At 33.3% G+C, this 27,496-nt stretch overlaps 1 long non-coding RNA gene across 1 annotated transcript; it reads right to left on the reverse strand.

The window, feature by feature from the left end:
• Window positions 1-590: 590 nt before the first annotated feature.
• LOC120243912 lies at window positions 591-27,446 on the reverse strand. The gene is made up of 3 exons (XR_005531434.1): window positions 27,402-27,446; window positions 7,747-7,821; window positions 591-624 (listed from the first exon to the last, which is right to left on the reverse strand). It is a non-coding gene; the product is annotated as an uncharacterized LOC120243912 (long non-coding RNA).
• Window positions 27,447-27,496: the final 50 nt, after the last annotated feature.

Below are 27,496 nucleotides of genomic sequence, written 5' to 3' on the forward strand. Positions count from 1 at the left end.
CACAGCAATACATGATTAATATAGATACAGATTCTTTAAATGTATTAAACAATAAAAACTCATCTTTAAGGTTCATGGAAATTAATGTCCTTTTAGCTCACATCAACTTTCCTTATTCACATTTCCAATTGAAATTTTCATTTTAACTGAGATAATAAGATCTTCAAGTGGATATGCCAAGTAAATGGATCATTTTGTAGTCAACACTAATACAGAGGTGGGACCAGAATTATTATATTTCATTTCATATCACTTTCCCCCATACTTCTCCTTTATGTCCTCAAGGAAGCTACCTATTAGCAATAAAATGAAACTGAATTATTACTCATTTACATCTCTTCTCTTCATACTTATTAAGGTGTTGTTTCCATTGTTTCAACTCTATATTCCTAAAAATATACCTAGTCTTCCTTCCAGTTAAAACCTGACATTCCTTCTTTCCTATATCCATTCACTTATTTAAAACACATTCAGCATCAGGTGCCTGGATAGCTCAGTTGGTTAAGTGTTCAACTCTCTATTTCAGTGTGGAGCTTACCTGAGATTCTCTCTCTCTCTCTCTCTCTCTCTCTCTTCTTCTTCTTCTGCTCCTCCCCCATTCTCTCTCATACACACTTGCTCTATCTTTCTCTAAAAAAAAAAAAAAAGATAAAGCACATTCAGGTTTTTTATAGCATTGTCAGACACTGTGCCTTTATTTGCATACAGTATGAACAAAAAAGGCACCATCCCTTCTGTAAGAGAAGAAAGACAGCTGTTTCAACAAAGAGTTAAAATAAACGGGTAAGTGTGCTCATGTAGAACTATATATATAGTGCAGCAATAACATAAGTGACTGCAGTCAGAAAAATGGAGGTTAGGGAAGATTTAACAAAATAGAAATTCTTGAGCTCTGTCATGAAAAATGATAAGTTTGCCTCTTTGCTAGAGAGGTGTGGCTGGGTGTATATTACAAACAGAGAAAACAGCATAGAAAAAGGCAGGGAATTATTAAATTGTACAGAACAGTTATATTAAAATAGAATTGCATTTTTACCTCTGCTTCAAGGAAGACAGAGTAGAAGTATTTTACCCATGGTTCCTTCTATGTACCACAAAAATGCTGAAACTACTTATAAAATAAACATAGGAAGACATTGAAAGGTGGGAGTAGGCAGACTGGTTAGGGACCCTAGGACCTAAGTGATGACATGATAATAAGGTTCTTGGGTTTCTTTTTGTATCTTCTACATCTTGTACATGGCACCGGAGAAGCCAGAAACCTGAAAATGAAAACTGAACACCCAAAACAAAACAAAACAAAATCAAAACAGGAAAGGGGCAGTAGAGCAAGAAAAAGTTGAGATAATAACCTCTCTAGTCCAGCCAAACACACACACACATAAAAAAAGGATCCAGCTACAGTAATGCCAACAAAACCCAAGCAAGGCTCCTCGACTTGCACGCTCACCAGACTGTTAGCAATACACTCAACTCCATTGCAGGGGTCATGTCAAAGAAGGCTGAGGCTTAGATTCCCCAATAAGCTCTAATGAGCCTCCTAAAACTCCTGTGATGTCAATGAAGACCTTGTAGAGAACCTGAACATCCACCCCCATCCAGCATTCAAGGGGCTGCCTTCCTTTTCCTGTGACATGGTGTAAAAGGAAGCCTAATGGAGAGAACTTTTGACACCCAGAATTCATACAGTCCCCTGTCCCCTACTCCATATTGGCAGAAGCCAGATGTAAATGGCAAGAAGGTACATCTGCCCTTCCCAGACAGGGTGGGATCAGGGGAGGCCCAGCAAGGGGCTGAGATTTCTACACTGCCAAGCAGTAAGGAGGAGCCTCTCTCACCCACCAGAAAACTGGACTTTTACCCCCATTTGGCAGTAGTTACTCAATATCCTCATTCTCCTGAGGCAGCAGTGTCAGATGAAACAAGGTAAAACAAAACATTTAAGTAAGATCCAATTTATCATAACATAGTACACAAAATGTCTAATTTCCAATCAAACCAAGAGGCAAGAAAACCTCAAATTGAATGGAGAATGATAACAACAGCCATCAACACTGAGATTACAGAAATGTTAGACATAACTGACAAGGATTTTAAAACAGCCATCATAAAATAGCTGTAATGAGTAATTACAGATACATTTGAAACAAATTTTAAAAATAAGGAATATTGGAAAAGAAGTAGAGAATCTCAGATAAGAAATAAAAGATATAAAGAAGAACCAAATGTAAATTTTAGAATGATAAATACAATAACCAAAATAAAAGCTCAGCTGGTGAGCTCAGCAGGAAAAGGGAACAGAGGAATGAAATAGTAAACTTGAAAACAGAACAGATAAATTCACTGGAAAATTCTACCAAATGTTTAAGAATTAACTTCAATTCTACACAGGTTCTCCCAAGATATACATGAGAAGAGAACATCTTTCAATTTTACAATGCTGGTATTACCCTAATACCAAAATCAGACAAGTATGGTACAAAACAATAAAACTACAGATCGATATTTGCAATGAACACAGATGCAAGATTCTTAATGAAATATTAACAAATGAAATTGAGCATATAGAAAAAGAATTATATACCATGACCAAATGGGGTTTATTCTGGGGATGAAAGGCTGGTTCAATATTTAAAAATCATTTAATGTAATCTACCATTTTGATATAATTGGTAAAATTCAACATCAATCCATGATAAAACTCTCAGAAAATTAGAAATAAAAGATACCTTCCCCTAATCGATAAAAAAAAAATCTACAAAAAGTCTACAAAGCATAGTATTCTTAATGGTAAAAGACTGAATGCTTTCCCTCTAAGATTAATAACAGAGGAAGGATGTCTATTCTTAAGACTTTTATTCAATACGGTACAGTGCTACCCAATGCAGTAAGAGAAGAAATGCTAGTGAGAGAGAAAGAGAGAGATAGAGAAAGATAAGAAATAAATAAACGTATCCCTATTTGCAGATGTCATGATTATCTATGCAGATCTTAAGGAGTACGCACGCACACACACACACACACACACACACATACATAATCCTAGAACTAAAAAGTGAGTTCAGGCACATTACAGGATGCAAGATAAATGTAAAAAAAAATAATTGAATTGCATATACTAACAATAACACTCAGATAACTACAATTAAATATATGATATTCTTTTTATCTACTCAAAAATACTTTGGTGTAAATCTAACAAAACATCACAGAACTTGTAGGCCAAAAACTATAAGCCACTGATTAAAGAAATCAAAGAAAATCTAAATAAATGGAACGTATACTGAGTTTATAAATTGAAAGATTCAACATTGCAAGTATATAAATTCTCTTCAACATCATATACAGGTTTGATGCCATGCCTATCGAAATCTTCGCAAGGTGTTTGGAAAATATGAACAAGAATGCTCTAAAAATTACATAAATTTAATTCTAAAATATATGTAGTAAGGCATGAACACTGCAAAAGGCAAAAACAATTTTTTAAAGGAAAATAAAGTGGAAGGAATCTTTGTACCTAATTTCAAGACATTATATAATAGGTACACTGATCACATCCCCTTGGGATCGGTAAAGTGAAAGACATTTATTTAGGTCATCTTCACTTTTACTCAGCAATACTTTATAGTTTTCAGTGTACAAATCTTTGATTCCCTTGGTTATTTATTCCTATGTATTTTTTTTTCATTTATTTGGTTTTATAAATGGAATTACTTTCCCAATTAATCTTTTCAGATTGCTCCAATTTTGGTATGTGTGTTGACTTGTACCCTGAAGTTCTGTTGAATTATTTCTTTGCTTTCATTGTCTTCTTGTGGGCTTTCCTTCAGCACTTGTTTGCAGTGTAGCTCAGAACCACTGGCTTTCCTGGGATGATTTACCCTCATTTAGGATACAGCTCTGATACAGAACCCATGGATGTCCTGGGTTTTCTCAATTAGGAAGTTTATACTCTGGGCTTATTTTTCACAAAGCTGAACAAAAACGTGCGTATACCTAAGCTCAATTCGTTTTAAATGATAACTATTTTTGTATGAACTTTTTCTCAAAACTTCTCCCCAGGGCTCCCTCAGAATTGTTTACAGACTTCCCAGGGGGTGAGGATGAGGAGATTGAGCAACGGATGTGTTTATGACTCTCTTCCCTTTGGAGGATGATCTGCTACACTGGATGAGGTTCTCTGACTCACATAAGTGCAAAGGAAAGCAAACAAGTGAAACAAGAGGAAGAAAAGGAGAGGGAGATGAGAGAAGAGCTTGCAGAGAAGTGTCAGCCAGGAACTGACTATGGTAAGGGAAGAAGAATCCTCTGAGAAACCAGAGGGAGAGAGAAGGGATTTGTACTGAGGAAGCCTGCTCATTACAGTAGTCCCCCTTATTCACCCAATATATTCCAACATCCCCATGGATGCCTGAAACCATGGATAAAACTGGACCCTGGGGCGCCTGTGTGGCTCAGTCGGTTAAGCATCCTACTTTGGCTCAGGTCATGATTTCATGGTTCATGGGTTCGAGCCCCGCGTCGGGCTCTGTGCTGACAGCTCAGAACCTGGAGCCTGTTTCAGATTCTGTGTCCCTCTCTCGCTCTGCTCCTTCCCTGCTCATTCTCTGTCTCTCTCACTCTCTCAAGGATAAATAAACATTAAAAAAAAACTGGACCCTATATATACTCTCTTTTTCCTTTACATACATACCTATGATAAAGTTTCATTTACAAACTAGCTACAGTAAGATTAACAGTACTAACAAATAATGAAATAAAACAATTATAACAATATACTGTAATACAAGTTGTATGAACATGTTCTCTCTCAAAACATCTAATTTATTCACCCTTCTTCTTCTTCTTGTGATGATGCCAGAGAATAAAATGTCTACAAGTGAGGTCAACGATACAAATATTGTGATGCAGCATTAGGCTACTATTGACCTTCAGACAGTATGTCAGGAGGAAGGTCATCTATCTGTTTCAGGACCTCGGTTGACGACCGGTAACTAAAACTGCAGAAAGCAAAACTGTGGAAAGGGACTACATACTTTGAAAATACAAATTAAAAAAGAAAAAATAGTCTTATTTATTTTACAACCACTCCCTGCCTTGAATCAATTCAAGATACAAAAGAGTTTAACTTCTTACTGATTATATCAATATTTAAATTGTACTTCTTGTCATTTTTATTTTATTCAAAAGTATTTACTGGATGTCTGTTACATTCCAGGAACTAGTCTCAGTAAAGCAATAAAAAAAGCAAAAAAAAAAAAATTCTTCATATTCATGCAGCTTAATTTCTAGTGGAAAAGACACAGGAATAAACAAACAGCAAAGCAACCAAAAGGGATGTCAGATGGCATAAATACTATGAACAGAAATAAAGCAGGTCAAGGAGACAGAGAATGAGACATACATGGAAAATTATTTTCACTGGGGTCTTCAGAGAAACTGACTTATCCCAAGATTAATGTGTGCTGATAGCAAGAAATTTTAACAAAGGTGAACAAAAGGAAAAACTGAAATATCTTTTATTTTATGACCCAGGGATAGATAGCCTGTGTTAATACTGTATTATAATTATAATGAATGTCCCTAATTATTTCATGAGGCTAATTTCAAATGTCAGTCAATAACAGTGCAAAATTAGTATTGTGATCGACACTTGTAATTTTTTCTAGTAAGATATTACCACTGGCATTGTATAGAAATAACCATATTTGAAATACTCATTAATATTGACTATTGTTATTCATAAACATATAAATCTGATTTAGTTTTTGTCATCAAAATAATCATGCTATATTGTCTTTAAAATATAGAGAGTATGCATTTTGTGATGCAGCCTCTGTTCATCCAACTAGAACTATTATAAAGGACAGAAGGAAAATACTTTCTCAGAGTAGGCTACAACTGTTCTATACTGCCATATATCAACAGTGCATGTGGAGCACAAAATCTGTTACTCTTTGCAGAGGGTTTGGCACATTTTAAATAATTTTTACAGATTAATTGAGATATAACTGTATACAACCAACTGTACACGTTACCTGTACAATTTGATAAGTTGTGACATTTGTATAAACCCAAGTAATTTTCATCGCAAGCAAAATAATAAACATTTCTATTATTCTCGAAGTTTCTTTTGGCCCTTTCATGATCTAAATTTCATCATATAGCCTCACCCACTCCTCAGGAAAAAATGTATTTGCTTTATGTTGCTCCAGATTTGTTTCCAGTTTCTAGAATTTTATATAAATTGAATAACAATATCCATTTGGGGTCTTGTTTCTTTCATTTCTCACAATTATTAAGGGATTTATTCAAGTGGTTAAATGTACCAATGATTTGTTTCTTGTTGTTGTTAAATAAAAATATAATACAATTTGCTTACCCATTCATTGATTAATGGACATGTGGACTGTTTCCAGTTTGGGCCATTATTATAAATGAAGTTATTATGAACATTTATGTATAAATATTTTTGTGGTTGTATTTTTCATTTGTGCAGAGTAAATATCTAATGGTTGGGTGATATGGTAGGTATGTGTTTAAGTTTTCTAAAAATAGCCAAACTGTTTTTCAAATGGGTTACCTCACTATACGTCCCCACCAGCAGCCTTATCCACTGCCTCAGCCTCTGTTCTGGGGTCACCTTAGTTTAATTAACCTGTCACAGCAGCTCTACTGCATATGTCACAGTTCAAACTATATAGGAATTGAGACACTTAAGAGAAACATCAAGGTCAGTTTTAAGCCAGCTGAGAAGATACACCTCTACCCAGTTAATTTGATCATAATCATGCTTCAGGTTGGTTCTAGGCAACTTCTGAGAGAAACTTCTACCCAGGAACTGAAAGATCAATCTGGAATAGTGGAATACTTTACTCTCAACTTATCTAACCTTCCTTGGTGCTACCCCTAACAAACAATGAAACCTGGACATGAAAATTCCAGAAACACAGTCTGATGACTTCCTGTTCTCTTCCCTTTCTCCTCTTTTCCTTCCCCAATCACACATAGATGGGAAAGGAGCTGTGTCACAGAACTTTACCCCATGATTCTGAAATGACACATTGCCTAAAGGCTCTACTGCATAACTCAAAGCATTCTCTTAAAGTCATATCCCCACCTCTTTCTAATACTACCCTCCATCAGAGGCAACTACTATCATGAGTGCAGTGTATATGTTTCCTAATAATAATTTATACTTTACCATACATATAATACACAAATACATATAATACATGAATAATATATAATAAATATACATATAAAGTATAATAATTTATATTTTACCATACATATAATGTATGAATAATATATATGAATGATATATACATATGAATAATAAAACATGAATAATACATATATGTACTTTACACACATATGACAGATGAATAATTTATGTAATATATTTATACATGAATAATAATAATATACTAAATTGTTACATGTTAGAATTTAAAATTTTTTATTAAGATATTTCAAAAATACACAAAGGTAAGAGTTAGACGTCCTTTCTCTGTTCTTTTAATGGTTACCAATAACAACTCATAACCATACTTAACATTAATATTTTAGTATAACAATCTAAGGTAAATCAGCATATCAGTCCCCTGGAGAAAAGAATCTTAAGCTTTATCCTTTCTTTGAACTCCCACTTCCTATCCCAAACTATGTAAAGTATGAATGAATTTGTTGTTTTATTTTAGAATCTTTTATTTTTTTCAATATGTTTTATGATATGTTGCTCACCCTTTCTTTCTAGAATCCCACTCCTGCTGCCGAGGGTTATTTTTCTTCTTGGTATAATATGTTATCCATGACAGCCTGTGGAGTGATTGAAGAACAAACACTTTAGAAACATGTTCATTTTTTAAGCTAGTTTTTAAACTTATGAAAGAGAATAAAAATTTCTGAGCTATTGTTCTAAATAACAGAAATCATACTGGAGTCTTCATAAAGTGAAGTGAAAAGGATAGCTCTGATAAAAACAATTTCAATACACATATATTTTAAACTTGAGAATTTTGTTTTAATGTGAAATTCAGTCAAACCTGAAATATTTATAATAAATATAATTAATGAACCATTGTAATCTTAAAAACTAGCCACACATTCTGACTTCTCATATTTTTCTAAATGTTTCATAATTTTAACAAACATAGAAGTTTACATTCATAAATGCAGAGAGTACTTTTCATGGACATTAAATGACAAGAAAACATAGCACAGGAAATTTATTACTTTCAATCATGCAGAAAAATGTCTTTGTCTTAAGACTCGTTTTAACTTGATTAGTGGGAAGACAGGATTCTGCTTAACACACTGTGTTGTAAATATTCTGACTGTCTAGCTTCTCTTAGTAGTGCATGGAAATAACTCACAGCACGGTGCCCAGATAAACAGAAATCCTAATGATTTCCATCATAGCTTACATTTCATTTAAAGGTGATTCTGTGTATGAGGGATACTAACTTTGTTGTCACTTTTGTTTCCCTTTTGAGAGGTCTTATTTTATTCTGTCTTAATAGCAATAAGCTGTTTTGGTGTGTGTGTGTGTGTGTGTGTGTGTGTGTGTGTAATAACTTAATAGTTTGGACATAGATATTCAGGTTCAAAGATACTTTCCCTCAGTACCTTGAAGATATTCCATTGTCTTCTGACAAATTATTGCTGAGATAAATCCTACTTTTATATGATTGTCTTTTCTGCAGAGGTAATCTATAATTTTACTTTAAAATGTTTTAATATTTTTCATTGTTCTTAATAGTATGCAGTCATTCTATTATATCCATCTTTTAAAGTTTATTAGATACATATTACAGCTTCTTACTATACCTTAATTTCTCTTTCACAGGCACTATCTTTTGTTGAATTGTAGAATCTACCTAATTTTATTATCAAAGTCACTTAGTCTTCAATTATGTCCAATTTACTACTGAATATATGTATTGATTTTTCAAATTAATAGTTAATTAATTTTAAAAGTTAATGGCTTTTTTAATTTTTAAAGTTAACAGTTAATTTCCAAAAATAATTTCTAGTTTTTTTTCACATTCATCATTTTATAGTAAAAATTTTAAACTCCTTTTTTGAAAAAGAGATAGTTATAGTTCTGTCATTATTATTCTTAGTATAATTCCACTCATCCATATGAACTGTAGTTTTTCACCAAAGTAATAGCTTCTATTAATAGAAAAAATGGAGGCAATAAAGTAAAATCTGTCAGATACAAGTATGCTAGCAGACTAGCAAAACTTATAAGTACACATAACACAACTTTCCAATAGAGCCACGCCTTTTTACTCACCTTAAAGGAGCAAAAGTGATAAACACATTCAGAAAAATTATTCAATAGTTCTGCCATTCTATAGCATATAAGACCAAGAAGCAAAAGCATATATTTTAAACTTATCTTTTAATAGTCCATGTTTCAGGATTCAATGTTAAGTATTTATTATCAATATATGTAAAGATCAACCATCAACCCTTCTGCATATAAGACAAAGATTTTAAATTATCAATAGTCAAGATAAAAGAGGAACCTAAGGGTCCACCAATAGATGAATAAAGATGTGGTGCATATACACAATGGAATATTACTTGACCATAAAAAAGGATGAAATCTTGCTATTTGCAACAGCATGGATGGACCTAGAGGGTATTATGCTAAGTGGAATAAGTCAGAAAAAGAAAGGCATATACCATGGGATTTTACTTATATATAGATTCTAATAAATAATACAAACAAGCAAACAAAACAGACTCATAAATATAGAGAACAAACCATTGGTTCAGAGAGAAGGTGGTAGAAGTATGGGTGAAAGAAGTAAAGGGAATTAAGAGATACAAACTTTCAGTTATAAAATAAATAAGTCATGTGTATGGATGTAAAGTATAGCTTAGGGAATACAGTCAATAACACTGTAATAACTTTGCATGGTGATGGATGGTAACATGGTTATCACTTCATAATGTTTATAAATATCAAATTACTATGTGGTACACCTGAAACTAACATAATATTGTATGTCAACTATACTTCAATATATTTTTTAATTCTTCCATTTAAAAAATCAGGTTTATTAGTTTCAGGGCTGTTATAACAAATTGCCACTTACTGGGTGGCTTAAAACAACAAAAATTTATTCTTTCATAGTTCTGGAGGCCAGTGGTGTTGGCAGAGCCACACTCCCTCTGAAGGCTCCAGGGAAGATGTTCCATGACTTCTTTAGCTTCTGGCATCACCAGCAATTTTTGGTACTCCTTGGCTTATTGATGTATCATTCTAAACTCTGTTTCCCTTATCCCATGTCATTCTCCCTAAGTGTCTTCTATCTGTGTCATTTCTTCTAAGGACACTAGTCATACAGGATTAGGGCCCACTCTAATTCAGTGTTATGTTATCTTAACTTGACTGCATCTGCAACCATCCCATTTCCAAATAAAATCACATTCACAGGTACCAGGGGTTAGGATTTTGACATAACTTTTTGAGGGGGACACAATTCAACCCACAATCCCAATTTTGTGCCACAACATTCCAATTAGTTCCAGATGGTAGGAGGTGTTCTAGCCCAAACATCAGGAGACATGCAATATAAATGGTCCATTAACTGCACTTTTCATGCTGTAAGCTGACAATTCTTTCACATCCTTTTTGTTTGAATGCAGATATGCCTGGCTCTTGCTCTCAAGATTACAGCCATAATAGTGAAGGAAAAATTAAGGGAGGTATGCTAAACTGCCTCATTTATCATCTGAAAAAGTTGTCAGGTAAATCCTGACTCTAAAATTTTTGTTTTAGTGTTAGTGACTAGAAGCCAAATAAACATGGCTTGATTTGCAGTCAGCTTGCTATGCTTGTGACATTATAGCATTAGAAAAAATATTGTTGAGAAGCATAAACTAAGAAAATTTAATACAGAAGTCACTGATTTAGTTTTGGGAGAGACATTTTTTCAAACAATAGATGTATTTTATTGCTGCTTTTAACATTCACTACACTTTTCAGCAGTGTTTCCATATAAATATTAAAGATAGCTTTAAAAGTAAAATATATGCAAATATATGGATATTAAATATCATATGATTGTAAAGTTATTAGATACTGTTTTTAAGGCTACAGGAAAAGCCAATTTGGACCCAACTAATTCAAATTGTTGATGTTTCACTAAGGGTTCATTTTAATTTCACTTTTGCTTTATGAGAAAATAATTTGCTAAGCATATTTACCTTGTGAAGAAATTGCCCTGTTCATACGACAAGTCATATACATACTCCTTGTAGCCTGGAAACATTGACATGTGAATAATTGATACATTAATTATAAATCATTCTTAGCCATTAGTTAAATCAAAGTTTTCTAAGTTCCACCTCCATAAAAGACTGTCTAGTTCAAAGCTGAATATAACATAGTACAGGGTGTTATAAAAAGGCATTTCTATATAAGAAAAAACTTTTAATACATAGTTTTACTTATTCAAATAGACCTATCCTTTTTGTATGAAATAAAACAGAACATGTTTTTCTTATTAGATTTTATTCCTTATCACTAATTTGTTCACATTCTGAGACAGAAAGCAAAATCTGAGTCACTTAATATGAAAAATCAATAGTTTCTATAAATGAGTGAAAGATGGACACCTAGGAATTTTTCTTATATGTTATGGAACCAAATATAGTCTCATTTGTTACTATGAAAAGAATCAGGTAATTGTACAAAATTGCATTCTTTTAGCACAACGAGAACACTGAAGATGTATATATCTAACATTGCTCAAAAGGATTTAGGAGATATGAGGAGTCTGGCTGATTATGTCACAGAAATTTACAAAAGAGAAATCTTAAGACATTTTAATTTTGTAATGAGTTCTCCAGGATTCAAACAACTAGTGGTGGTTATTGAGAATAATGAAAAGAATTCATATCCTGAAATGCTGCAAGCAAAATAGTTTGTGGCTCAGGTTTTGGAGAGAAGCAGAGATCTGAGGCTCAGACAAATTCCACTGAACACATGGTTAGTATTTCACCCAACCCTTGCTTATTTCCATACCCATGCATTCAGTAGCTTCAAGCCTCAAGATCCTTATAGGGCTTAAAAGAATTTAAACAAACTGGAGAAAATACCAACAACCATCACCATACTAGATCAGTCACAGATCAACATGTCATTTTATGCCCATTATAAATTAGGAAATTGACTAAAAGTCTATTACCTGTATTTTAGATTTAGACCTTTCTGATTGAGTAAAGTTCACATTTAGACTTAGCCATAATTAATGAGGAGAGCTTTAGCTTAGGAATAGCTCTCATAATAAGAAGTAGATCTTTGCTCTTTGATCATAGTGACTTACCACAGTTTTTATAGCTCCTAATGAATCTTCTACTTTATAAAAACAGTTCTAAAAGACTGAACCATCATACAAGTTGAGGGAAAATGCTATATATATATATATATACCATATATAAAAAATATATATATATATATATATATATATATATATGCACCATATGGTATATATATATATATATGGTGTGTGTATATAAGGTATATATATATATGGTGTGTATATATATGTATATGTGTGTGTATACATATATATATATATATGGTATGTTTATATTGATATTTGAGTATCAAGTGGCTGTTCCATTAGTGGTTATGTCACAGTAGGGATTACAAAGATTGTGGCATGGGAATGGCTGCTTCTGAAAATACTAGATGTTACCTAGAGAAAATGAGAAGTGATGTTCTTGAATGCCCAGTTCAGAACATCAGGAAAAAGAAAAAGAATTAGAAAATCTCTATGAAAGACTTAAAAGATTCCTTATCTTCCACCGTCGTATGACAGATAACATTGAGCTTGACTGTAAGGGTTACAGAGTTGCAGTGTCGATAAAATGTATCACTCTACCAGGCCTCTTCACTAACATTAAGGCATGGTTTGCAAGCGGTTGGAACCTAAGGTAGTGGGCCATTTTGGTAGAAATAGGTAAGACCATGAAATTTAAACCCTAAATTATTCAAGGCTTTCCTTAATTACAAAAGCAGCCAGTACTTATCTTAAAGAACCAGTATTATTGTGCATAAAATCTTTCACCTCAAGCAGTTGCCCCAAGGATGTCTTTTGCATAAATAACCAACCTCACCACCTCTCATTGCCTCCAACCCCAAACAAGAGATTTTTATCCTATCACAGCCCAAAAGGAGAAGAGACCTACCCTGAGAAAAGACAGCCTTTATCCAAAATAACTGCAGAAACTTGCTAATGTAAATATTAGCAAGGTGAGCATGCCTAAGGAAAGGGAAATACCCAGACCTTCCAGGATTATTAGATGTTGGCTCTGAACTGAAGCTAATTCTTAGAGACCCAAAACCCTGCTATGATTCATGGCCACAATGACTGGCATTGAAGGTCAGTTAAAAGATTAAGTTATAGGTCTTAGGCATCCACAAGACATCCACTGGATGTCCATATGCTATGGTTCTTTCTTTGGTCCTAGAATATATACTTAGTATCTGAAAGACTCTCTAAATTTATTCCTGTGAACTGAGGGTCAATATGGAAAGTTGTCATGTGACAGTCATTATGTCACACCTGTACCAAGACTGTATATTAAAAGCAATATCCTATCGGGGCGCCTGGGTGGCTTAGTCGGTTAAACGTCCGACTTTCGCTTAGGTCATGATCTCGCGGTTTGTGGGTTTGAGCCCCGCGTCGGGCTCTGTGCTGACTGCCGGCTCAGAGCCTGGAGCCTGTTTTCAGTCTGTGACTCCCTCTCTCTCTGACCCTCCCCTGCTCACGCTGTCTCTCTCTCCCTCTCCTAGAAATAAATAAAACATTTAAAAAAAAATAATAAAACTAAATAAAAAATAAAAGCAATATCCTATCCCAGGAGATGAGCAGAAATCAATGCTATTATCAAATACCTGGAAAACTGAGTGGTGATGATTCCTATTACTTCCCCCATTAATTTACCTTTTTGGCTGATACCAAAGCCAAACAGGCCTTGCAAAATGAATGACTGATAATATTGCAAACTTAATCAGATCGTTTACCAATCACAACTGGTAGGAAAATAGAGGTTTTAGTGGATAAAACCAATACATCCTAACAAGCCTATATTGCTTTCTTTAGATTCTTATCAACAGATATAAGCATGATCAGAAATAAAGAACACTTTTATCGTCTTATCACAGGATATATCAATTCTTCTGCTTCTGGTCATCACATAGTCCACAGGGACCTTGGCTGTCCTGTTATTCCTCAACTAACAGGCTGGTTCATTATATTGATGATATTATGCTGACTGGACCTGGCTATAGGATATGACAAATTCTTTAAATGTCTTAATAAGACAGAGGCATCCAAGAGGATATTAAAGTACTTGGAAAGTTATAAAAGAATTAGAGTAGAGTTTTGGACTAAGGACATGCCTTCTTCTGCACAGCTCTAGCATTGCTACTGTAACCTGGTAGAGTCTGCCCCTGGGGAGTGAGTCATTAATTCATGTTAACTGTCCTTTATGACCTCGGCATTATCCAATCACTGATAAAGTGCTACATGAGTAGAAGCATCCCATGCTTAAGTGAAAATATTTGTTAAAAGAGGGAACAAATGTTACTTTTTTTAACTGTTTTTCAAACATTTAATTTCTGTTTTATATTACCTTATTCTGATTGGTACAGTTCTTTTAATTGAAAGGAAATAAAATAAAAGGAAATTATTAAGAATATTTAACTTTCTAAATAGTGTAGAGACATTCTCAAATATTAATTCACATGGTACTGAAACTAAAGAAATAGTCTAACAGCTCACCAAAAAGCAAATGGTTATCCAAGAATTAACTGTGGTTTCCTTCAAGTACCTTTGCTATTCATTTCCTTCCCTTTAATAACAAATAATTATATATGGAATTATCATATTTGGCAATATTCACCCATTCATTCAGTATTCATTTAGATGATAAATAGATAGCTAGATATAGAAATGATAGAGATAGAGAAAGTCTGAATCATAGTGCAATAGGATTTAAATGAGTATGACATTGGATGCATAGATTGGTAAAGGAAATGCTTATAATTCCACTCATTCAGTATCTTCATTTCTAAATAGGGGTAGCTTAATTAGTAATTATAAAGGAAGAGAAAAATATTAATGTGAGTTACTCATAAACAATGAATTTTATCCAAACTAAACAAGATTCTTTCTTAAAAACTAAACAAAAGTTTAAGTGTTTAGTGTCTGTTATGATGATTAACTGGATTAATGATGCTTAACAAATTTTAACAATATTTAAAACTATTTAATGGAATACAAATTGATTTAACAATTTAACTGTTCTGTCAACCATGAAGATGTTAAATGATCCCAGGTTAATTAGCTTTTGATGCTTAACCAGTCTTATCCAGTCTTTTGAGCCTAAAAGCATCATAAGAATTTTTAAAAGTTTAGTTATTCCCAGCTTGGTTTAAGAAGGCTAAAGACACTAAGCCTCATTTAATGAGGCTTAACTTAGTTTAACGGAGCTTGAAAATTTTAATGAAGTTTAAGTTTTAATATAAGAACCCCCTTTTATTTAACATTATGAAAATTTTTCTTTATATCTGGAAGTACCTTAATACCTAAGGCAATTATGAATACAATGAATATCTACTGATAAATAAAGATGACCTCTAATATACTTTTTGGACTGGAGAGGAAGGGCAAATTAGGAAGCTGAAATTGTGAATACTGCAACAAAATATCAAATAATAGATTCTTAGGATCTGAAGGGGCCTTTTTCTTCCACTTTATTTGATCTTCTATGCAAGGCAGAATCCCTCTATATACTATCCCTGAAACACTGTCATTTAGCAGTAACTTTGAGCAACCTCTGTGATAAGGTTCCTACTCTAGAAACCCTCACATTAGACTTTTAACTAATTATTTATGGATAACTAATTATTTTATACTGAGATATAAAATATTATTATGAAGCCAGCTCGACATACATTTGAATACTGACACCAACAATTCACAACTACATTTATACACATTGCAAAAATAAAGCATAATATTTAAGAACATATGTTCTGGTCTTAAGGCGGCCTGAATTTATACTGAAGCACCAATAAAAGCTTACTAGCTGTTGGGAAATCATTTAACCTCTCTGAGCCCTGATGACTCAAGAGGATTCATTTTTTCATATAGTTGTTGTATGGTGATGTGTGGGCAATCAGTGAATCTGAATAAAGGATATTTGGGAATTCTCCGTACTATTCTCTTATAATCTAAATGTCAGAAATAATTTCAAATGAAAAACATAAAGCAACTATAATAAAAATTAAAATGAAGCTCCTGTGAACATCAGATAATTAAATTGTGTTTTTATTTTGTTTCAGTCTATTCTGTTAATCTCTACCTGTTCACTGGAGTATTTAATCCATTTAAATTTAATACAATTAAGTGATTAATTATGTTAACTATCTTACTTTATGTTCTCTCTTTTCTCCTCTGTTCTTTGTTCTTTTTATCTTCTTTTTCTGTTTGGATTAACTGAGTACTTCCAAATAATCCTTTTGACATTTCATTTTACTCCCTCTGTTATTTTTATGTGTACCTTTTTCTTAATGTTTTAGTGGTTGCTTTGAATACTAAAATAGTATCCTTAATTTATCACAATCTTTCTTGAGTTAATACTATTTCAGTTTAGAAAATCAACAAGGAGATCATGGCTTTGAATGATACATTAGGCCAGATGGATCTAATAGATATATTCAAAACACTCCATTCTAAAACAGTAGAATACACATTCTTTTCAAGTGCACATGAAACATTCTCCAGAATAAATCATATATTAGGCCACAAAAGAAGTCTCAACAAATTCAAATTATTTAAGTTATACCTTGTATCTTTTCCAACCACAATGCTAAGAAACTGGAAATCGATTACAAAAAAAAATCTGTAAAAAACACAAATACAGAAGGGTTAAATAGCATATTACTAAACAATGAATGGGTCAACCAAGAAATCAAAGAAAAAATAAAAAGGTACATGGAGACAAATGAAAATGAAAACACAATGGCCCAAAATCTTTGGGATGGCAGCAAAAACTGTTCTACGAGGGAAGTTTATAGCAAAACAGAGCTAACTCAAGAAGCCAGAAAAATCTCACATAAACAACTTAACCTTATACCTAGAGGAGCTAAAAAAAGAAGAATACACAAAATCCAAAACCAGTAGAAGGAAGGAGATAATCAATATTAGAGCATAAATAAACAACATAGAAACTAAAACCACCACCAAACAAAACAACAGAAGAAATGAAAGCAGGAGCTGAACTGGGTCTTTGAAAAGATCAATAAAATTGACTCATTAAAAGAGGGAGGGATTCAAATAAGAGGAGCAATAACAACAAACACCACAGAAATACAAAGGATTATAAGAAAATATTATGAAAACACTGCATGCCAACAAATTGACAACCTAGAAGGAATTGGTACTTTACTAGAAATATATATCCTCCTAAAATTGAATCAGGGAAAAACAGAAATTTTAAACAGACCAATTACCAGCAATGAGATTGAATCAGTAATCAAAAAATTCCCAAAAGGCAAAAGTCCAGGACCAGACTGTGGGAAATCAAAGAGCTATATCCTGCATTAGGAGATTATAGGGAGTGCATTGCAAAGCAGAACACTGCTTCCTGGCCTTGCTGAGAAAAGCATGCCATGCTTCACTTATGTAGTTAATATATATCTAAGGGTTAGGTTCTGCCTCTGTTCATAAATTCCTTAGCCCATGTTATTACACGGAATATCTTATCCTGTTTTCTACCCTGTTTCTGTATCTCTTCTTTTGAAGTCTTGGGAAAGCCTTAACTTGTTTTTCTGCATTTTTTCATAACATTCGTACTGTCACAAAGCCCACTGACATATTGCATGTTGTTTCTCTAAACGTATGCTTATTAAACACGGGAGCTTGAGAGAAGTTTGGGGAGACTTCCCTTAGCCTCCCTCTCATCTCTCTTGACTTGCATAGAGTCTTGAGTAATTCCTTCTGCTGCCATTGACTTTGAAGGACAAAGACAAGAGCTGAATCCACACCAGATAGCTTTACAAGTGAATTCTACCAAACATTTAAAGAAGAATACCTATTTTTCTCAAACTATTGCAAACAATGGAAAGAAAACTTTCAAATTCATTCTATGAGGCCAGCATTACTCTGATACCAAAACCAGGTAAAGACACTTCAAAAAAAGAAAACTACATTGTAGAAAACTACAAAGAAATCTGAAGAATATAGACACAAAAATCTTCAACAAAATATTAGCACCTTGAATCCAACAATACATTATAAAAATCACTCACCATAATCAAGTGGGATTTATTCTTAGATTGCAAGAGTAGTTCAATATTTGCAAATCAATCAGTGTGATACATCATCTCAGCAAGAGAAAGGATTAAAACTATATGATAATTTCAATACATGCAATGAGAGCATTTGACAAAGTATAACCATTCATGATAAAAACCCTCCACAAAGTAGGTTTGGAAGGAAAATACCTCAACACAATAAAGGCCATATATCAAAAACCCATAGCTAACATGTACAATGGTGAAAAACAGACCTTTCTCCATCAGATCAGCGACATTACAAGGATGTCCATTCTCACCACTGTTATTCAGCATAGTACTATATGTCCTAGAAACAGCAATCAGACACGAAAAAGAAACAAAAGGTGTCCAAATTGGTAAGGAAGAAGAAAAACATTCACTATTTGCAGATGACCTGATACTATAAAGGCTAAAGACTCCACCAAAAATCTGCTAGAAGTGATAAATGAATTGTGTAAGGTCATAGGATACAAAATACAAAATTTTCTGTATACAATATACAGAAATCTGTTGCATTTTATACACTAATAATGAAGCAGCCGAAAGAGAAATTATGGGGAAAAAAAATCACTTACAATTGAACCAAAAATAATAAAACAACTAAAAATAAACTTAACCAAGGAGGTAAAAGACCTGTATGCTGAAAACTATAAACTACTGATGAAATAAATTGAATGCAACAAAAAACAAAGAAAAGATATTTCATATTCATGGATTGGAAGAAAAAATATTGTTAAAATGTTTATACTACCCAAAGCAATCTACAGATTGTATGAAATCACTATCAAAATACCAGTAACATTTTTCACAGAATTAGAACAAAAATCCTAAAACTTGTATGAGCCACAAAAGAACTCGATTAGGCAAAGCAATCTTGAAAATGAAGAACAAACCTGGAATATCACAATACCAGATTTCAAGATATACTACAAAGCTGTAGTAATCAAAACACTATGATACTGGCACAAAAACAGACACATAAATCAATGGAAAAGAATAAAGAGACCAGAAATAAACCCACGATTATATAATTAATATTCAACAAAGAACTAAGAATACGCAATAGAAAAGAGAAAACTGGAAGGCTACATGCAAAAGAATGAAACTGGACCCCTTTCTTATGCTACACACAAAAATAAATGCAAAATGGATTAAAGAACTAAATGGGAGACCTGAAACCATAAAAAACCATAAAAGAGAGTACAGGCAGTAATTTCTCTGATATTGGCCATAGAAACATTCTTCTAGATATGTCTCCTGAAGCAAGGGAAACAAAAGCAAAAATAAACTATTGGAACTATATCAAAATAAAAAGCCTCTGCATAACAAAAGAAACAATCAACAAAACTAAAAGTCTTTTAACAGCCTAAGCAATGGGAGAAGCTATTTGCAAAAGGCACATCCTATAAAAGGTTAGTATCCAAAGTATATAAATAAGTTGTATAATGCAACACATAAAAAAACAAATAATCCAATTATAAAATGGGCAGGAGACATGAACAGACATTTCTCCAAAAGATGCTCAACATCCTTATCATCTGGGAAATGCATATCAAAACCACAATGAGATATCACATCTCTCAGAATGGCTAAAATCAAAAACACAAGAAACAAGTGCTGACAATGATATGGAGAAAAAGGAACTGCACTCCTTCGGGGAAGGCAAACTGGTGCAGCCACTGTGGAAAACAGTATGGAAGTTCCTCAAAAAATAAAAACAGAATTACTAGAAGCTCCAATAATTCCACCACTGGGTATTTACCCAAAGAAGATGAAAACACTAATGTGAAAAGATGTGAACTCTTAAGTCTACTGTAGCATTATTTACAATAGCCAAATTATGGACATATCCATTGATAGATGAATGGCTAGGGAAGAAATGATATATGTAATGGAATATTACTCAGTCATAAAAAACAATGAAATCTTGCCATTTGCAACAACATGGATGGAGCTAGAGAGTATAATCCTATGTGAAATAAATTAGTTGAGAAAGTCAAATGCCGTAGGATTTCACTCATATGTGGAATTTAGGAAACAAAACAGATAAAAGAAAAAAGACAAGCCAGAAAACAGACCCTTAACTATAAAGAGAAAATTGATGGTTATCAGAGAGGAGGTAAGTAGGGGGATGGTGAAACAGATGAAGGGGATTAAGAGTACACTTACTGTAATGAGCACTGAGTAATGTTTAGAATTGTTAAATCACTATAATGCACACCTGAAACTAATATGACACTGTACATTAACTACACTGGAATTAAAATAAAAATATACCAGTTTAGGTATAATGTAAGATGGTAACAAAAGTAATATTCCAGTTACTCTCTTGCTATCTTTTATGCTATTGTTTTGATGCAATTTATCACTATTTGTGATATAAACCCCACTACAAAATGTTACTGTTTGAGCTTTACAGATATAATTTGTATTTTGAAGTTATTAGGAAATATAAAGTCTTTTATATTTATATACTTACAATTTATAGTGATCTTTAATGCTTTCTGTAGTTTACCTTTCCAATCTGTATTATTTATTTTTAGACAGAAAAACTACCTTTAGCTTTTCTTATGGTGCAGAACTTTTGGCCACCACAATTCCATTGGCTTTTTTTTAATCTGAAAAATGTCTTTATTTCACCTTTAGAAGGTTATTTTTGTTGGACATATAAACCTGTATTTATAGTTGGGTTTTTTTGTTTGTTGGGTTTTTTTAAAGAGTTTTTAATGTTTATTTATTTATTTTAAGAGAGAAAGAGGGAGTGCATGAGTGGGGGCGGGTAGAGAAAGACTCCCAAGCAGGTTCCACACTCAGTGCAGACTCCAACACGGGGATCAATCTCACAACTACGAGATCATGACCTGAGCCAATATCAAAAGTCAGTCATTCAACCAATGCAGCCACCCAGGCACCCCTCTAAACAACTTTAACAGCTATCATTCAATACCTTCTGGCATGCTTTGTTCATAATGAGAAGTCAGCCACCATACTTAACTTTGTTTCTCTGTACATAATGCGACTGGTCTGGATGCTTTTAGAATATATCGTGGATTTTCAGTAGTATTACTCTGATGTGCCTGTGTGTGATTTTCTTGCATTATCTTGTTTGGAATTTGCTTAATATCTTAAATTTGTGATTTAATGTGTCTCATGAAACTTGGAAACTGTCTAACCATTTTTTCTTTAAAGCTATTCTGTCCTGTTTTGTTGTGCCTCTCCTCAGGGACTCCAGCCTTAAAGTGCTTGGCATTAGACTGACTGATTTGTTGTGTTCTCTGGTTTTTCAGCCCTGCCTTCACTGTACCAGCAAAACTGGTGATGGTGTTCAGCAGCAGAGACAACTGTTGAACCAAGCAAACTATTCTCTCATTTTGACTATATTCAAGACTATATTCATTCCTGCCTGGCCCTATTTCAACCAATAGCTCACTTGACCTCACCTCCATAAGTCAATTTCTTATATTTTTTGCCAGACATCCTCCAACTGCCTGCCTGACCAGACCCAGCAATTGCTCCAAACTGCTCTGGCGCTTTACTCACATGTAAATTGCTCTTCTTTCTGGGAATCAGTTCATCAAGACTTTCTTTCAAGACTTTCTTCACTGCTCTTCAGTAGTCCTATAGATAACTATGATTTTCTATCTTATCTAGGCTTCCCTTTGTGTTACTCCAGGAGTGAAGACTGCATATCTTTTCACGTCCGAAGCAAAAGTGAAATCCCTTGTCACCTGGTTCTAATGAATTGTAACCCATGAGGTTTTCCTTTTGTCACCTCTGTTCTATTTGATTTTTTGCCGCTGCTATAATCAAGCTGCTGGAAAATTTTTATGTAACTTTTAAGTCATACTATCTTGTCTCATATGAGACTTGTACTTAACCACTCTTACCAAGGTAAGGTTATTAGTCTATAGCAGCAGAGACCAAGAAATACAGTGATATTAACCAGGTCAAAAAATATGTTTAAAAAAAGGAAAAATGTCTTTCAGAGAAATGTTCTTAATAAAGTCAGAGATTAATTTTTCTTTTAAATAATTGAAAAGGAATTAGTTTTAATAACTTGTTCACAGGTAATGTCAAGGACTGAACTCTTGGTTTCAGTTTACTTTTTTCTTTTTTTTTTAAACAACTGCAACATTTGTGAATATTCAATCTTTTAGTATATTGTACAATGTTATATCTAAAAGATTACCAACAGGAATGTTACATTTTATCTTCAATAACTAGTATTTCTTGGTGTTCTCCAATGTAAATACCCTAAAATCTATACACATTTCCTACCAGGAAAGCAAACTGCTTAAAAAAAAAGTAGTAATTTTGTGTTTTCTTGGTCTCTTTTTCTCTACTTCTTTATTTTATATCACTTATTCCAAATAGAAATTCTTTCTTGTTCTTGTTGTGAAAATAGCCTTAAGCATTCATTAACATCTTCTTTAAGGTCTGTAACTTTCAACTCTATTCTTGTGGAGTATTTCTATTTCATTATGGTTATGTAACATTTCTTACATCATTTATAAATTTATATTTAAAATCTGAGCACATCAAAAAGCCTGGTTTGTACCCACAGATACTTTTCCTGTTCTTAGTTGAAATCTCTTGGATTTTCTTTTAAAATAAATTTATCTTTCAACAAATTTTACTTTTAAGTAAATTAAATAAATAAAAATTTTTTAAATTTTGTTTTTAAAATGTATTATTGACTGCAATTGTATTAACATTTGGAAATGACCATATCACCTTAACTACCCCATTAAATTTAGGGCTTTTTTTAATCGAGTTATCAATTCTTTGTCATTTCTAGGATCAAATAATTCTGAAATCATAAACCAAGTTTCCGAAAATAAAATCCTCTTCTTTGGCCACTTTTGTATTTACCTAATCTTCCAGAAGTCACATTCCATAAAAGGGATGAAAATATCATTAATTGTATTCTTTTTGTCCTTTATTATTATCTACAAAAATGTAAATGATGATAATTAGCTCTAATTTGTAACAGCTCTTTATTAAGTACCCTTAGGCAACTGTAGTAGTTCACTCAGACTTTGGCCAACTATACTAAGAATAGTGCATTTACCTCTACTTTTTTACTGCTTGGGTATCCTGGTCACAGTTACCAAAATAAAATATCGTTATCAAACCATAAGTAAATTTGCTTTCTATTGACACTTTCAAGGAGACTAACAGGAGATGACAGGTTTAGAACAAAGAATAACTTAGAATGGGTATTGAATGAGAGAAAGATCAGGAAAAGCTCCCAAATAATCATTTGACCATATGATCTTGTCAGAGCCTAGAGCCCCCAGCTAGCATCCAAACCTGTATCTGACACCTTCATCTTACTTGCCTGAGCAGAATAGTATTTCAATAATTAATGTTATTTTCTCAATAATTCCTTACTCTTGTACTTCTTATATATTCTTATGAGCCCTGTCAGCCATGGAAGACTGGCAGATGAAGTAGGTGCTTGTAGAATTAGTTTTTCTGCTTCAAAATTTAGGATAAAATCAGAGTGAGAGGGAAGCAAGAGAGATTAGGATGAGATCACGGTCCTGTGCTATCTGGTTTCCAATAAGTGAAATATACTTGTAGAGAGAGTTGTTTTGTTTTCCAGCAAAAGTGTAAATCCTGTTACTCCACTCCTTCTTAGCTGGAAGCTGCAGTTCCCTGGGACTTTTTCATTTTAAAACCATCAAAATAACCACTTAAAAAGCATTAAAAAAGAACTAGCTATTGAATAATTTATATTTAAAATCTCAGACTAGTGAGACTTTTTACAAAGGAATCAGGCTTGATGTTTTATAAATGTAATAGTTTTCACACTGTGTTATAATTACTTCAAATTAAGAGTCTCTAAGTAAAGTAGCAGTCCAGCAGTAGAAACAGAATTTTTCTGGATGGTCTTTGCTACTTTCAATGGTTTCAAATTCTAGCAGAAAGTCTTCATATTTTCAAATGGAATAAATTCCAGTGATGCTTTAAAAATAACAATACAGCACCAGGTAAAGTATAGACAAAAAGCTTTAGCTTCAATCTAATTGAAAAACAAGAAAACCTTAAAACCCCTCTGCATTGCTCTTTGCACACATCATTTTAAGTTTTAACTCTTGTGAATTATGTCTAAGATTTTGAGTATGGAATAATAGCAAGCTTATACATTTTTAAATGAAATATACAAACCACATATAAGCCGACATAAACGTCATTAAATTCAGCCTTCTTGTAAGCTAACTTACAAGTCCACACTATATACAATGAGTAATGATATTGGCATTATAGTTATGAATGGATAGGAAGATCATTTTGTGTTGTGATGTGAGTTTAATTTGGCTGCCCATTAGAGCCTCAGTTCAGCCTTTATAAGTGAAGTATTTTTTTTAAATAGTGAGAGCAACATGTATTCATATGTATTCGTGTGAAAAGACAGAATAATGCTTATACTGTATGTTTAATTTATAGGCATAGTTCTCAAACAGAAATTACCTACCCTTAATGGAGATGAACATAGATGAGCATCATGTTTGTTTATAACGAGATTACATATTAATCAATTAATTTATATTCTAACATCTCAGCTCTCAGTCTCACTAATTTGTTGTACAATGAAGTTCTTGAATTCCTCTCCTATGCCTTTTTCAAGGTAATAAATCTCAAAGGTAAATCGAATTAAGTTCTATATGCTTTTTAATTTTTTTTTATACATTTATTTTTGAGACAGAGAGAGACAGAGCATGCGTGGAGGAGGGGCAGAGAGAGAGGGAGACATAGATTCCAAAACAGGCTCCAGGCTCTGAGCTGGCTGTCACCACAGTGCCCAACGTGGGGCTCAAACCCGCAAACCATGATATCATGACCTGAGACGAAGTCGGACACTTAACCTACTGAGCCACCCAGGCGCCCCAAGTCCTGTATGCTTTTTAACACCATATTTGCAAACTGTTATCTTGAGGTGTTGTGTTTCTAATACTCTAGAAATAAAAAGGAAAATGTTAACAGGGAATACCAATAAAATTAATTCTTCCAAGCCATAGAAACTAAGACCAATAAATCCACAATGAAGGGATTAAAAATGGACAGACTCCATTGCTCTGTTATTCTCTATCACTTTCTCTCTGGCCCATAATTACACCATCTCAACAAGACCGTTTCCTCAGACCCAGATGTACATATCACCTTTGAAAACTGCAAATATGACATGGTTTTCGAAGCAGACCAACACTCTCTGCTCCACAGTATAATATATTCAAATTCTCTAGATTTAAAGTAATATTTCTTCCCTCCCCTTTAGCATACAAATGCATAAAAGTACCCCCCAAAAAGTGATTTGTCTACTATGTCTTAGGTTCAGATAGCATAGGTAAAATCAAATTCAGTTTACTTGAATTTTTATGCATTTTGTGTTTTGCCCTATTTTTTTAAAATGTCTGTGTAACTATGACATGGAAAATGCAACATTTAAGCAGATTTTGTGCTATGAATAATTCACATATAAATTTTTCTGAAATATAAGAGAATAAATAATGAATTTAAGAACAGCATTGTCTTAGCATGAAACAATTAATTGCCAGTGCTTGATCTCAGGTGCACTGGAAGGTTCTGCTGTTCAAAAGAGAAAGAAAAGACAACTTTTTAACCATGGGCTGATTCCTGATATTTCTACATATGATGCCAGTCATTTGGCTTAATGCCCTCACCCTGCTTAAACACATGTGTTCTTGAAAGGAATGAGAAATTCAAGTTCTATCATAAATTTATGCCTTGTTATATATGGTTTATAAATTATTGACTTTAAGAATAGAAGGAGTTCAGAATTGAGAGAGAACTGAAAAACTAAAAATTAGAAGAATATGGCAAGAATATGAAATACAAGAATTCAGGGTGCTCAATACCACTAATATATACAATTACCCATTCTGTGTTTTGCCCTCTATGTTTCTTACTAATACCCTATAGTAAAAAGGATATTTAGGTATAAGTAACCCTCACACCTCAGAAGTTTTTACAATATATTTGATGTTCTGTACCTTACTTTTTCCATTTTATAATTTATAACTTGCTATAATTTCAGTGGAATGTTTAAAACAATATTTTTATTTTGGGGGTGCCTGGGTGGCTCAGTTGGGTAAGCGTCCAACTTCAACTCAGGTCATGATCTCAAAGCTCTTGAGTTCTAGACCTGCACTAGGCTATGCTAATAGCTCAGACCCTGGAGCCTATTTCAGATTCTGTCTCCTCTGTCTCTGCCCTTCCTCTGCTTGTACTCTATCACTTTCTCTCAAAAATGAGTAACATTCCAGTGGACTATACTCTGATACGACAGATTCCTTTTAAAAATCATTTGAATGTCTTATGTTAAGTGATGAAACACTAAATTGTTCTCCTGAAACAACTATTACATGTATTGATTACATGATATTGACTAACGAGAATTTAAATAAAAATTTGAAATGAGCAAAAAAAAAACAAAAAATGAATAAACATTAAAAAAAGAATCTTTTTATTTTTAATTAAAATAACCTAGAGCAAAGAATGAAGCTCTAACACCCATGCCAAAATTTGCACAGGGTAAGCAAAGTCAGCTTAAAGTATCAAACCTAATTTCTTTGATTTTCAAAAGAAAATCTTGAAAACATGGGTTCAATGATTTGCCAGGTATAGTCGGAGGCAAATCTAAAATTAGGACAGAGATCTCCTAATTGCTAGTCTCAATAATTGGTGTATACGGTATCATTAGAATCCTTCCATTCAGTTCTCTCTAACACTGCCTCTCATCTATCCATATCTTTGTCCTGTGTCCATGTGCCCTCAATGGGAATGTCAATAAAATATTACTAATGTATGTAATCACAATGAGGTTGTCAATTGTTAAAGTCAAATATCTAAGCACAGACAACAACAATGCAATGAGAAGAGAGCCTGGTGCTAAGGAGCCTCTCCTATGGCTTCCACAGTCTACCAAACCATTCACTTGCACTACTGTTGGAAGTGTTTTCTGAGCATGTTCAAGTTAAGCTTCGAATCACAGACTTACCCAAGATGATTCACATGGGCACTGGGAGAAGGAAGGGAGCAGGTCTGATGGAATCTGCAGATACAGTGAGAATAAAAATAATATAGCCTTTCCTT

Source organism: Hyaena hyaena, unplaced genomic scaffold, assembly GCF_003009895.1.
Source record: "Hyaena hyaena isolate Hyena2069 unplaced genomic scaffold, ASM300989v1 scaffold_363, whole genome shotgun sequence".
Taxonomy (NCBI): domain Eukaryota; kingdom Metazoa; phylum Chordata; class Mammalia; order Carnivora; family Hyaenidae; genus Hyaena; species Hyaena hyaena.